This window comes from Podarcis liolepis (assembly GCF_965112155.1).
Source record: "Podarcis liolepis genome assembly, chromosome: 1".
In the NCBI taxonomy this organism is placed as follows: Eukaryota; Metazoa; Chordata; class Lepidosauria; order Squamata; family Lacertidae; genus Podarcis; species Podarcis liolepis.
Window position 1 is genome coordinate 60,744,676 of NC_139554.1, and position 15,195 is coordinate 60,759,870.

General features: G+C 42.4%; 1 long non-coding RNA gene across 3 annotated transcripts in view; it reads right to left on the reverse strand.

Annotated features, from left to right (window-relative positions):
• The window catches only part of LOC310689082, a 57,635-nt gene extending 52,110 nt beyond the window's left edge, over positions 1-5,525 (reverse strand). For all 3 annotated transcript variants that reach the window (XR_014517289.1, XR_014517290.1, XR_014517291.1), the window contains exon 1: positions 5,385-5,525. This is a non-coding gene — a long non-coding RNA (uncharacterized lncRNA). The remainder of the gene's footprint in view (positions 1-5,384) is intronic.
• Between the last annotated feature and the right edge of the window lie 9,670 nt (positions 5,526-15,195).

Genomic DNA, 15,195 nt, shown 5'->3' on the forward strand with positions numbered 1-15,195 from the left:
ATACAGCGGTCATTAAACTATGTAGGAATTGCTGTGGCTCTCATGATAGGTATATATTTGCGTGGATGAACTTACTTGAAGTGGTCTCTTGTCACACAGCAGTTCACAGATCTGTTGGCAGCCACATGAACTACACATATGGCAAACTGTGTGTTTGAGATGATAGATTACACACATACACCTTCCCAGGGTCAAGGCCTTTCTGAATAACACCTCAATTCAAGAGGTCTTTACTTTAGTTAGTTCACATAAGTAAGCCCCACTGGGCTTTTCCCCAGGTAAAGTTCTCTGAGGTTGAATCTTTAGAAGTGGAAAGCATGACTTAATTGAAACTGATAGCGTGTAACACACCTAACTTCAATAATATTGTGGGAAATAGTACATGCAACCTCATGAAGTGTGTTTATTGCTAGAGTCCTTTTTCATCTGTTTCTGAGACATCTGAAGGAGCAATTAAAAACTCCAATTTCTTAATAAATGCTATAAAATAATATTGTGTATACAGACCGCTTTTCTCCCATTTGTAATAATTCAGAACATGCTCATCTAGAGAAGATCAAACTGTGTTAATTAGTATGCAACTAATGCACGAGAAAAAGAATTTCTTTTGTACTGATAATGCTTTGATAAATCCCTGTGCAATTAAAATGCTTAATTCCCATCTTAAAAGTAGCTTTTTAAAGTATGAAATGTGTTTTTTTTAAATGTACTGGGATTTATTTTAGTACAACTTACTTTTATAAATGCATCAGAAGTGTTTTCAACTACCTCCTTACGTGTTATTTATTTTTTAAATACAAATCCTTCTATTATTTTCCTTATTAAGCCATCTCACTCTAGGAGGAAGAATCAAGACATGTTCTCCCGCATATATATACAATATATCCAAAATCCCACAATAGATGCATAGAATTTTATGGTAAAAATAGATGTTCATTACAAAACCATTCAGTGCTGTTGTATACATATTTAGCCAGACATAAGCCCCATTGTGCTTAGTAGAGCTAACTACTCGGTTTCACAATCTCCACCATTTTTGGTAAGAATTGGGAAAACCTGTTGCTTCATTTTCTGCTTCATTCACCTGCTATTCCACAAACTGTCACTGAATATTTTGAACACTATTCCACTGAAGTAGAAGATCAGCATCACTGTTGCACCTGTTATGCATTATTATTATCATCATCCTGAATAGTGTAAAGTGAACATCGTATTCCCCATCTCTCCTTCAGCCAAACTACACATTACATTAGTTATGAATCTTTTAAAACATATTTGGCTGACCATGGGACGGGGTGGGTGTATGTGTTTGCTTGTTATCTACTTTTGTGTGTGTGTGTTTATATTGTAAACTGCCCTGTGATCATCTGATGAAATGCAATAAATAATAATTTAATAAAGAGAAAGTTAATAAATAATAATTTTTAGGAAAAGCAGCCATAGAGACCCTATTCTGGAATGTGGTCCCAATCTGGACTGAGGCTCCATACCAAAGATCCCACCACCAGTATTTTCCTCTGAAGGCTATGTTTACTACAAGCTGTACCCTTGGGGGCAAATGGCAGCAGGAAAGTGGCACAATGCCCCAATCCAGATTGATGTACTGTTTTGCCCTAAGCAACAGAATGCAGAGTGCAGTCCTTCTTATACATCACAGGCAATTAGTTTTAACGTGTATTATTTTGGACTTCAGTTACTTGTTCTTTCCCAAATGAAAATTACATCCCCAAATCTGCCCTGCTATCATAGGCAGAAAAACACAGGGGGGCATTTCACTGAATATTTCTAAAGGTTAAATCTGGACAAGACATTTCCAGTCACTTACTGTTGAATTAAGCTCTATTGTTAATACATGCTGATGGATGATGAGCTATGAAAAGGAGGACTGAAAAAATTAGGGCCCAGGCCAATTGCCTTCTTCAAAAACAGTCAAACAAAACCCAATAATATTAAAACCAGATCTACAGATCTACAGTTGTGGCTGAAATTCTCTACCCCATTCAGTTACTTGACCAGTTTGCAGAAGGTTCTTCAGCAGAAAAGGGAAATTTCTCAACTATTCAAGAACTTGAAATGTTCCAAATTTTAGCTGAAACGTTGGATCGGTTCTATATCCCCTACCCCTCAGCCTATTATATTCCTACAATAATTATCTGCAAAAACTCAATGAGAGTATTTTTAATTGGTAGTAGAAAATTGCATATATTCATGGCATACAGAATCTTCCAAGCAATGCTGAATCACTGAAGCCTGCGTCTTCTGTACATGCTACTTTTCTCTGTATTTCTCCTTTGTACTGCTAACTCATATTGAGCTAACACATATTAGCGTAGGTCTTGCATTATTCCACTGACTCTTTATCTTTTAATCCCAGCTTTATATGGACAAAAGTTTGTGGGCTAGCAAAACTGTTTTTGAAAGATGAAGAAAACTTTGAACGCTGTTAGCTTTATATACCTACTTGGATGCTTGCAGTTCTGACTCCCAATTGTTGAGACGTTAATGACATCCACCTAATACTTGACAGGGACCCTATGGTGTGTAAAAATAATTATTTCTCTTAATCCTGTTCAGTGGAAAGGGCTATTAATAAATGAAAGCAAACAGCTGTAAATTGTGTATTATTAAATAAAGAATAAACTATTACTAATACTCAGTAGAGGATGGTTGGTGGGAAAATATCAATTTTTTAAAAAATATCAGTTTGCTTAACAGAAAATGCTTAAAGGTGCAATCATGCCGTTGAAATAAAATGGCAAAACTCCTATTTATTAATCAGTTTGGATCCCAGTCATAACAACAAAACGAAGGAAGGGAAGTCCTATAAAAATCTGACAACCTATTTTACTGGATTAAGCTTTTCGTGCTGGTTTTATAATTTAATACGGCACATTCCCACAAGATACAGTGCTCCACAGCATCAGTGATGGATAGGTTGGACAGGTGCACAACTAGCAAGCTAACATCACACACGAGCCAAACAGCATAGTTGTAAACAAAATCTGCTCTTTTTCCCCCTTATAGGGTATCGAAGAGCCTGTATAGAGTCCTAAAGTGGGTTCCCTATCGGTAGGAGAAAATAACAGAGGCCTACCAGAGAATATTGAGAAGCAAAGCAGCTAGTAAGCCTGATCTTTATTAAACTGTTGCAACAGGGTCCTCACTCACCACATGCGGGAGGGAGGAGGAACTCCGAACAATGGTGTGCAAGCCCTTTTATACTTTTTGAAATTGCCATCCTGTAAGCTTAAGGCCACCCCCCAATACATCATACAGACATCACAGAAGGGGCGGTCTACAGCAGAATCCTAAAGCCAGGATACCTGATCATGGTCACTGATTGCTTGATAATGGTCTCTGATTGCATTACCTGGGCAGTCCGGCTACTCTTTTGTGATGGTGAATACTTTAGTTCCTGAATCCAGGTCACAGGCTCACTCTATTCATACGCAGATACACCCTTAAGACAGGATTTGTGAGCAAAGAGACCATGGGGAGGCTTTCCTCATTTGCCTCCCTCACTGCAGAGGAACACTTGAAGTCACAGGGAAAGTCAAAATGGCTTCAGGACTGCTTTCCTACACTGTTTCAGACCCAACTCTATTCATTATTTTCATTGCCATGATACTACACTTTGTCGAAGGGAAACTCCCCAGCGAAGTAGAAATCATACATTAAACAGATGGAAAGCTCTTCAATCTGAGCAGGCTGAAAGCAAAGAGTAAGGTTACCGTAACTTCCGTCAAAGAGCTTCAGTATCCTGATGACAACATAGTGTGTGCATGCTCAGAGGATGACCTCCAAACCATCCTAAATATCTTTGCCGAAGCTTACGAAAAGCTTTGCCTATCACTCAACATCCAAAAAACCAAAGTGCTGCACCAACAAGTACAAAATAACCCCTCTGCAGCGCCACAAATCCAACTCAATGATGTAACGTTGGAAAATGTTGATCACTTCTACCTAGGCAGTTTTCTTTCCACAAGGGCCAACATTGATGCCAAAATCCAGCATCGCCTGAGCTCTGCAAGTGTGGCTTTCTCCCGATTGAAGTGCAGAATGTTTGAGGACCAGGACATTCGCAAGGAAACCAAAATGCTTGTTTACAAAGCTACTGTAATACCAGCCTTACTATATGCTTGTGAAACATGAACCACTTATAAACGCCATCTCCAACTCCTCGAAATATTCCATTAACAGTGTCTCCGAAAATTTTACACATCACTTAGGATGACAGGTGAACTAATATCAGTGTACTAGAAAGAAGTAAGGATCACCAGTGTTGAAGCAATGATTCTTCAACATCAACTTTGTTGTGTGAATGCCTGATGATCGTCTTCCAAAGCAACTACTCTATTCCGAACTTAAAAATGGAAAGCGTAATGCTGGTGGTCAACAAAAGAGGTTTAAAGACTGTCTCAAGGCAAATCTTTAAAAATGTAGTATAAACACTGACAACTGGGAAACACTGGCCTGCGAGCGCTCCAGTTGGAGGACAGCCTTTACCAAAGGTGTCATGGGTTTTGAAGACACTCGAACTCAGGACACAAGGGAGAAACGTACTAAGAGAAAGGCACACTTGGCAAATGCACACCGTGATCAACTCCCACCCGGAAACCAATGTCCCCACTGTGGAAGGATGTCTGGATCCAGAATTGGCCTCCACAGTCACTTTTGGACTCATTGTTAAAACTGTGTTAGTGGAAGACAATCTTACTTGGCTATGAGTGATCGCCAAAGAAGATGATACTTATGTATGTGTTTGCCTTGTAAATTTATTAACATTTAATTTATATATTTGAGACTTTAAATTCTTATAAAAAGAACATACAGTAAATCACACTTAAAAGGGACTAGCACCATGTGAAGAACAAAGAGGGATAGGAGGATCCCATTATCAATCAGGTACTGTATTCAAAGCACCACCATAAAGGCAATACCAGGACAAGGGTGTGGCTCCACCTGAAAGCATGTTAAGACCTGAGCAACTCGGAATAATTACTACTGGCTTTGTAGTATGTCCCTTTTCAGACCCCAGGACCCACTTTTAACCCAAACATGAATTTGGGGACCCATTTCTTAACCATTTACCATATATTTGCATGACAGTGTTCCTGTTGTGACCCACTCCTGGGTCCTGTCAACTCTACAGGAATCCTATTAAGACACGACTGAGTAACTGTCCTCATTTTCCACAGAGGAAACTGAAAGCGGGAGGCAAGCAGCTTGGCTAAGGCCGTTTTATGAGTTCCTCCCAGATTTTAGGTTTGAAAAGGAAGCTTCCTATCCCACAACTCGTATTCTGAGCCATTCCAAAGACTGGGTTTTCTTCCTAAGCGCACACCTCATTCTTACGCACAGAAGGAAAATAACCACGCTATTACCTCAAGGAAAAGATGCACGACGCCATTTTTCTTGCTTCGCTTGAACTGCAGAAAGAGGTCCCGAAGTTCTCTTTTCGAGGGAAAGGATCATACCAACTAGATAGGGGGGAAGCTGAAGGAGGCACTTGCCAATTGCCCCCACCCCACCCTCTAATCAAGCAGCTCTCAATACCCTGAGCTAGTGCTAAATGCTGGTGTTAAATGCAAAACTGCCACTTTATCTCTGTAAGCTTCCCAGATCTCGAACCGCCCCCCCCCCCACACACATTGGGTTAATTGCTCCAGTACCATCCATGGGGTGGTCTTAAAAACCAGGGGGCGGGGCTTCATTCTGTTTTGGACGTGGCAGGATGCAGTTTGTCCTTCAGTACTAACAGTATTCAACTAGGCTGGGAAGGAAAGGGTGCTTTTGATTACTAATGGCTGAAAGGTGTGTGCATCTGGATGAAACCTGCAAAGCAAATCTGTCTGTGTGTTGGGTAGTCGCTTTTTTAGAGCAGATAGACCAGGTGGTAGAAATTAACCCAGTTCTGATTAAACACCACCTGATCAAAAGGTCTCACTTCTACCTTTTCTTATGATACCAAGGTGCTGCCCTTGTTTCCATCTCCCCACACCCTGCTTCCTTGATTTCCTGTTGCTCAGAAATTCAGGCTGCTTCTCTCTGTCTTTACTTTCTGGCTTGCCTTCAGCCAGAGCAGGACATTCCAGCCTGACAGCAGTAGCAAACTGGGGGATGCAGCAGATTGTTGTTGTTTAATTAACGAACTGGTTGGAGGAAGGCAGGATTGATAATTTGCTCTAGATATTTGCAGAGTGCATGCCAATTTACCTGCCACCTAAGGGTTTACATATGCATATTTCCTAGATGGAAAGGGCCTATATGAGCTTGAAGTGCTGAAACATTGCAGGGGTTTACCTAGGTTTGGATTGGAAGGAGTTCAGAGTGTTTATAATATTTTAGTACATTTTCATATATGTAAATAGAACATAGATTGAGGCAGATCTACAGTACATCTTAAACCAGGGGTGGCAAACTTGTGACCTCCTAGATGTTATTGCACTCCCAGCTCCCATCAGACCAAGAAGTGTAGCCTATAGTCAGGGATGGTGGCAGTTGTAGGTTCCCCTTTCTTCTCTTTCACATGCACACAAACCTAGATCACACCAGGTTTAGATGAGAGCAGGAGTGTAGCGTGGGGAGGGCTAGGGGGGCCTTGGCCCTAGGTGCAGATTTTTGAAGGGGTGCAAGGATGTGCAACCAGGTGCCCCCACAACAAGCTCTCTTATCATGGCTGGAGCCATGAGGAGCCAAGCCACACCTCAGCCACACCTTCAGGGCTAGGGCGGCGCTGGCACCTCCTCCTCGTAGCCTGCGAAGGAACATCCACATGTTCCCTGCCCCTGGGCTGGCTGGAAGGGCAGGGGAGGATGCTGCAGCCGTTGCCCACCGAGCAGAGGTGAGAGGCTTTGGTAGCTGCCTCCTCCTTTGCAACGGGGCACCACTGCACTCAGGTCCGCCCTCCTCACAGGGCGGCTTTGATCCTCTTTCTTCTTCCCCTTGGTTTGCCTCACTCGTCACTGGCTTAGGCTGCCACTGCTTGGTAGGTGGTGAGGGCTTGGGCTGGCATGGCCATCCTCAGCATACACTCACCCCCGGGTGCTGACAACCCACGCTACGCCACTGGATGAGAGTGGGTGGGGAAGGCATGCCCACCCTCCTGTCCATGCATTCCCAGAGTTTCTTAGCCATTCAGAATCAGAAATCACCCACTGACTTTTTCCTGCAGACTACCTAACAAAAGTTGTGCCTGGCAACTTTTACCACCACCACCACCCATATCAGCCAAGACCAAGGGGCATTACACAGACCCTGAAGGTAGTCCCCACCACCACATCTCCTGTCCCCCCCTCCAGTATTACAATGTGAACTGAGTAACCACAACCATAAAAGTTACTGTTGACCCGCGTACATCACCTGTCTCACACATTGCACTCGCATATCCAAGAGCAATACAAGTGGGGCCTGGTAAAGAACTTGCCTAGCTGAAGCAACCCTCAGACTTCCAGGAAAGACGAGCAGCCAATAAGTAAACACGCTTTTACCTATTAACTGTCGGTGCCCAGACTAGAGACATGTAGCTGTTCTAATGGAAAGCATTTTATGGTAAGGATTTTAAAAGCTCCATCGCTATTATCTGCTTTGTAGTTATAAAATCACTATGATACTCTATCATAAAAACATGATACGGTTGTGATTATTGTAATTTACTCTTTCTTAAGCATACAGATTAGTCGTGGGCTGGGTTGGCCACAGGCATTCTTAAAATAGCCATGGATTACCAAACCTCTTTGGTGTATAAACGAGTGGGTCAGGTTTCGGGTATCTGGACCAATTACCTGGAAATGGCTGCCTGAGGCTTGGAAAAGGTCCTGATTAGCATTCACAGGCAGCGCTAGGGCAAGATGAAGAACTGAAACAAACAGCAGCAGCAGCAGAGGAGATAAAAGGGAAACAGGGAGAGATCACTTTTTTCCCTAGCTGCCCTTTAAGGCTTCACCTCTCTAATAAATCCCCTTTTGAAAGCATTTCCATAGAACCACAGAATTGTAGAGTTGGAAGGAACCCCAGGGATTGTCTTTCCTAGGGAGTGGTGGGGTGCAGAATTGCTTAAAATAGGCATCCATACATATGTACATATTTGGAAAAAAAAGAATGTGGCTTAACAGCTACCCTCTGAGTTACGAGGAGTCAAGGAAGTACTTCTTTTCCTCTTCACAAAACTGATGCTGGTTCCCTGAGACTAATTTAAGTAACTTGCACCAAGCATTCCTAAAATCCTATTCTGGATGCATTTTTAAAATGGAAGTAGAGGCATGGGGGAAAGAAACATCAACTTCTCAAAACAGACAGGTTTGCACAAACACTTATTTGAGGATGGGGTTGTGTGCCAATCAAAGACACCTTTCAGTCTTCAGTATTTCTGCAGCTTCATGTGTAAACAACCCCTGAGCTCCTACAAAGAAACAGCCACGGCATCTGTAGCCAAGATGCATAGTCAGCTGATCTCAGTTTGCCCAAATAAAACTCTTTAGGAATGCTAGGGCAACTAGTGCATGTTCCCTAAAAACAATGTCATGTCTACATCCAAGGACAGCCTCCTAGTCTATGTTGAAAATACATGATCAGATGTCAAAGAGATAAATAATTACCTGACATTCAGAAGACATCTTAAGGCAGCCCTGTTCAGGGAAGTTTTTAATATGTAACGCTGTACTGTTTTTAACACTGATTGGGAGCCGCCCAGAGTGGCTGGGGAAACTCAGCCAGATGGGCGGGGTATAAATAATAATAATAATAATAATAATAATAATAATAATAATAATTATTATTATTATTATTAAACGCACACAAACACTTCTAATTTGTTTAGTAGGCAATCAGACTCTGAAAAGCTGTTCGGCTTTCTTGATGTGTCTGCATTTTTCAGACTTCTCTTCTAGAAAATGAGTGTTTCACTTTAAACTGTATATCTGCATGCTTCTTAAGATATATAGGTATGTTGTTTAATGTCTAATTCTAAAAATAGTTTTAGGATGATTGTATAATGGCTTTCATGAAGATGTAGCCAATGCCTCTTTCACAGGGCCTTCTTCTGGTGGCTTCAGGGAATCAGCATCCACAGTGCCCTGCTCCTCCAAGGACACAATTCCATCTGTTACTGGTTTGTCCTCACCAGTTGGCTCCTAATCCTCCATCCTGTATCTTCAGGAGGTGAACAAGTTCAGGAGAGGAAAGGTTAGCCTTTGTGCCAAATTTGGGACCAGTTCAGTTGCTTTTAGTTCAGAGGAAGGGGAAAGGTGGCTCAGCTGTATCACGGCTAGTTTGGTCCTAATAGGCTTGTATCTGCAGCTAAACAGAGAAGGCGAAGCCATCAACCAGCCAGACTACTTAAGCAGCCTTCAACCCCAAGAGGCCTGCTTTGGGCAACTGCCAAAAAGCAGTACCACAACGCACCATCTGTTTTGTGTCAGTTTGTACTACAGGTCCTTTACAGTTCTATAGCATCGTCATTTGCACTAGGTGGTTTAATGGACACTGGATTTTTAAAAGTGTTCGTACTGTTCACCACAAACTTAAAAATAATATTATATTCACTTCTACACTTTTTGTCCTTTCAAAGACATACCCGGGAGGCGTTCAGTAAGAGTTATATTATTCTTTATGGTCTTTTGATCTAGCTGTGGTTCAGTTCAGACTATAAATCAGAGTCTGAGAAATCAGGCCAATAGGTTCTCATGTCTTCAGGGTTTGCAACAGCAAAATGTGTTGGATTGAGAGAGGCTTATAGTGGATGGGGCCCTAGGATTAGAGGCATGATTACTTTCCATTTCTTTTTTAATACTAGTACACCCCTCAGCAAACAGGAGCAGATCTCTGAGTTTTTCCTTTCCTTTTCTTCTTTTCTAAACTGCAACAAATGTACCATGAAGTTGATGGTGAGCAAATTGATGGTCAATATGCGACTGGAGTAGATGTGTGTTAGATATGTCATTTATGTCAATAAATGAGTCAGGCCTTGGGCCTTGTGAGTGCCTGCAAGATCTGACACTGTATCCCAGGATATGGAGCAGTTTTTAAATGGCATTTGTTGCACGCCTAAAGAATATGCGTGCATATCATACTGTTGTGTCCACTATAAGTACAAATCAGGCAGCCGGGCGGGGGGGGGGGGGGGAGAGCTGAAACCAAGAAGCTGAAAGGCACCAATCACTCTTCCAATTTTCCAAAGCAGGCAGTGTCTTTTATGGGGCACAGGGAGAAGGGAGGCCACAGTAGAAGTTTTGTATCAGCTCCAGAGAAATTGTGCTCGGGCATCAGGACTGGAACCAGAAGCTTGGATAGGATTCTGTTATATACTTTATGGCCTTATGATTCCATGATTGTGTGTCTGAAATATGCTAAACAAATCCTCACCACTTTTTATTCCAAGTGCAAGGACAGAAAGAGTAGGGTCAGACCCCCCAAGTGTCCCTGCTTTCGAGGGACATCCCTGATGTAGAGAAGCCGTCCTGGTTTCTGATTTGATCCCAGAATGTCCCACTTTTCCTTAGGATGTCCCTATTTTTATTGGAGAAATGATAGAAGGTATGGAGTTATCTGACCCCCGAGCCATCTGAAGGAAATCCTGTATAGGGAAGGTTTTTAACAATATTTAATGTTTTGTTATGGTTTTATATATGTTGGAAACTGCTGAGAGTGGCTGGGGCAACCCAGTAAGATATGTGAGGTATAAATAATAAAATTATCATTATGGAATGGGACATCCCTATTTTCATCAGAGAAATGTTGGAGGGTATGTAAGGCCCCTAGGGAATTAAACTCTGTTTTCCACATGAATGGGGACTTTTTTAAAAAAAAAAAAAAGGTTGATTAATTAAATCTTAACTTTCTAGTTTTGAAACAAAATCCATGCTTTACCTCAGCCTTATATTATTAATTTATTGAAATAAAAACAAAACCAATCTGTCTCTGATTTGCGTCTAATTTCACACATTCCCTTTAATAGTTTATTTGCTTAGCATGAAGTTGGCAGTTGCTTTAAATCAGTTATACATAAATTCAAAGAGTGGGTCTTTCATTTCAGAATGTTAAGACTTAATTGGATTTACATCAGATTAAAAAGTGGCTTCTGAGAGGGGAGAAATGCCCTCAAACATAAAAGCATGGCTAATTTAATAATACTTTAAAAAGAAACACACACACACACACACACACACACACACACACACACACAAACTCTTATCATGTAAATGGCAGCAGCTCTTTAATACTTTCCCCTCTTGTTGCATACTTTGATTCCTACAGAGTATATGATCAAGCAAACTGGACACACCACCATGACCAGTTGATTTATGTAGAGCTTGACCGCAGTAGCTCAGGCACTGGTGACTTCAAAGTTGGACTACCGCTATTCATTCTTTGTGTGGCTTCCCTTACATTTGACCCACAAACTGCAGTTAGTACAGAATGCTACAGCATGACCGCTGACAGGTATGAGTCCCTGTCAACATATAACACCTCTGCTCAGAGATATGCACTGGTTGCCAAATTGTTATCAGGCAATGGTTGAGGTGTTACCATTGGTATCTGAAGTTGTTGACAGCTTGGGACCAGTTTACATGCGAGAAATACCTTATCCCATAAGTGCACATCTGACTACTTTGATCTGTGAAACTGGCACTCTTACAGGTGCCCCATAATAATCATTCTGCACTTGTAAAAAATTGAGCTGTTAGTGTGGGTGTCAAGATTAAACATATATCTTGTACTATTTAGACATGGTTCCAGTAAGTTGGCAACTCTAATAAAGCAGAAGCACCACAGCTAACTTTGGCAACCCAGTAAGTCAGTGGTTTCTGGCATTTATGCTCCTGATGTATGCATATACTATCCTAAAAAGGCCTCCCTAATGCTGGCCAACATAGGAAACTGCCTTACATATATCGACTCAGACCATTGGTCCGTCTAGCTCAGTATTCTCTTCACTGACTGACAGTGGCTCTCTGCTGTTTCAGTAAGAGAGTCTCTCCCAGCCCTACCTGGAGGTGCCAGGGATTAAATCTGGAACCTTCTGCATGCAAAGCAAATGCTCTACCATTGAGCTACACATCTCCACTTCATTGGCTGGTATGGATAAAGATTGTTCTTTACATTTAAAACAATGTGAGCCTCCGCGGCGGCTGAAAAGGATGGGAAAATCAGCAAAAATGGTGCGGCATGTGTGGACGAGAATGGAGGCGCCGCATCAGGCTGCAACCACTGCTCACTGGGAAGACGGTAAGCGGCCATTTCCACACCTCATCTTCTCCATCGCCCTTGGCCATCTTCATATGCTACAAAGCAGGGGTTCTATGGTGCTGGCTCCTGGGACGTCTCCCCAAGGCCTGCTGCTATTTTGATCCAAGCCTGTGAATAGTTGGGGAGTTGCCCTGTTAAAAACCACATTTTTGAGCCAGACTCAGGTAAACTTTAGCAGCATCGCCAGAACTTCCAGTAGATTAGTGGAAAGGTCAAGCTAAGAGATTCCACAGGGACTGAACTCTTGTTCTCAGACACACCCTGAGAAAGAGAAAGGAAGAGATCTTGCCATTAACTTAATTTGAACCAATATCCCACTACATTTATTCAAATTAGTGTGGCAGGGCTCGTTCACACCTGGGGGAGGAGCCTTGTCCGAACAGGGATTCCTGTGCACACATGGGTGATTGCAAGGGATTTCCCAATACTCCAGAGAATTGGGGTCAGTTCTGTACAGAGCTGCTCTTTCCAGTAAAGTGAATGGGAAGGCCTCCTGGACCCCATGTATCACACGAAGCTCTCGATTTTGGAAACGGTGTTTTCTTGTGACTGATCAACAATTGATGATCCGTTTCCAGGGAGACCGAGAAGGAAGTACGAAACCCCTAATAATTCACAAAAGAGCCTCATCGCAGCCAACAAGGCAGATTCCTTTGCGTTAAGCAAGAAAACAGCGAAATATGTTATGTACTGAAATACTTACAGAACCTTCTGCAAGCCACTGATTCAAGAATGGAGGACATTATCTACATCAGAACAACAGATCTTTAGCAATGCATGTTTTGGCTTCCTATTATGGTGCAATGTGATGGGGTAGGACAGAAGGCTATCCCTGTGCATGACCCTGTGGATCTCTAGGCCCAATCCTATGCATGCCATAAGTGGTGCATTGCTTTCTAAATTTGCCTCCTAGTTTAGAGCTGCATGCTCACATTACAGCACACACAAATATCCTTCTGCATCTATGGCTCCCCTTTCTCAATACTAGAAGTAACCGATCCAGCTGTGCAATGCACTGCTGCCACTCTTACGATTAATGAGATGTGTGCGTGTGAATAGGAGAGAGAGCTAGCTGTATGCCAACATTGGCAGACATTACAGGTGCAATTGTTTGCTGAATTCAGTGCTTACTGGAAGGCAGCAAAATTATTTTTCCCAACAGCCAAGCTAGATAGTTCTGGGTCCTCAGTCAGGATTCCCCCCTTCTTACCAAGGGGTGATTTTGTTTTATAATAGCATGAAAAATGCCTTGCTTGCTACATTTTTAATGCATACCTTCTGTAAGCCTGAAGGTGTTGGGTGTTTGGTGCAAGATCAAGTGCCTTTTCCGGTATGTAAAGCAGGGTGGATTTCTAGATTCCATAGAACAAAGTGGAGTCTTATGCCCGGATAAAGCCTGAATTAAAATGACAGGAGGCTAGGGAATTAAAAATATTTCCCAACAAAATGCACATTTCCCTCTGGGATTAAGCAATAAGTACAAATACAAAGATAAGAAGAGACAAGAGGAGTAACAGCTACTGACTCAGAATGTCTATGATCATGTCCCATCAATTATTCAGATAAGAAAGATCTACATTAAAATTAATCATACAATTCTGAATTGCTTCTTTACATCAATAATGAAGCAGCTGCACTTAATATAAACAGATAAAGAGAACAGGGTAAGAAATCATCCTTAGCGCACAAAGGAGAAAATAGTATTTTAACTATATGGCTAATTACTGATTTACAGCAGAGGGTTATTTTCAGTGACCTAGAACAGAAAGCTTTCTATTTTGAACACAAATCTTTCTGATAAACAGGAGAGATCTCCCTCCAAGTGGTTGCATCCAACACCAACACCACCACCAACAAAAAATTACAAACCAATTTACTTTGGAACAAGTATTTTGCCTGGTGTTTGTTTGCTTGTTTGTTAAGTTTCCAGCCAGTGTCTGGGTGGGTATGCAACAAACTTTGCAATGGCTCTTGCCAGCATGGAGTTGGACTCTGCACTTGGATCTGGCCTCTCTAGGAAGGGAGTTCCAAACTCTGGGAACAGCCACCATGAAGGTCTCCTCACAAGTTTCCATCATATGTACCTGTGAGGGTGGATGGATGGAGAGAAGGGCCTTCCTCGACAATCTCAGAGCCCGGGCAGATTCGTAAGGGAGAATATGGTCCTTCAGACAGCCTGAGCCATAACTCTTTTGACGGAAGTTGTGTTTTGTTTTTTAACTTGAATTATTAAGGTTCTGTGTGTGGAGCCCTGGGGAATGAGAGGCCCATAGCTGGATGAGAGGGCCTGTGGGTGCATATATATATATATGCGGGTGGCGCTGTGAGTCTAAACCACAGAGCCTAGGGCTTGCCGATCAGAAGGTTGCTGGTTAGAATCCCCACGATGGGGTGAGCTCCCGTTGCTCGGTCCCAGCTCCTGCCCACCTAGCAGTTCAAAAGCAAGTCAAAGTGCAAATAGATAAATAGGTACCGCTCCGGTGGGAAGGTAAATGGCGATTCCGTGTGCTGAAGTGGCTTAGTCATGCTGGCCACATGACCTGGAAGCTGTCTGCGGACAAACGCCCGCTCCCTTGGCCTATAGAGCGAGATGAGTGCACAACCCCAGAGTCATCCGCAACTATACCTAACGGTCATGGGTATCCTTACCTTTACAGTGGTACCTCGGGTAACAGACGCTTCAGGTTACAGATGCTTCAGGTTACAGACTCCGCTAACCCAGAAATAGTACCTCGGGTTAAGAACTTTGCTTCAGGATGAGAACAGAAGTCGTGCGGCGGCAGCATGGCAGTAGCAGGAGGCCCCATTAGCTAAAGTGCTACCTCAGGTTAAGAACAGTTTCAGGTTAAGAACGGACCTCCAGAACGAATTAAGTTCTTAGCCCGACGTACCACTGTGTGTGTATATATATATATATCAACAACAACTATTGTTTGTTGTTGTTGATTA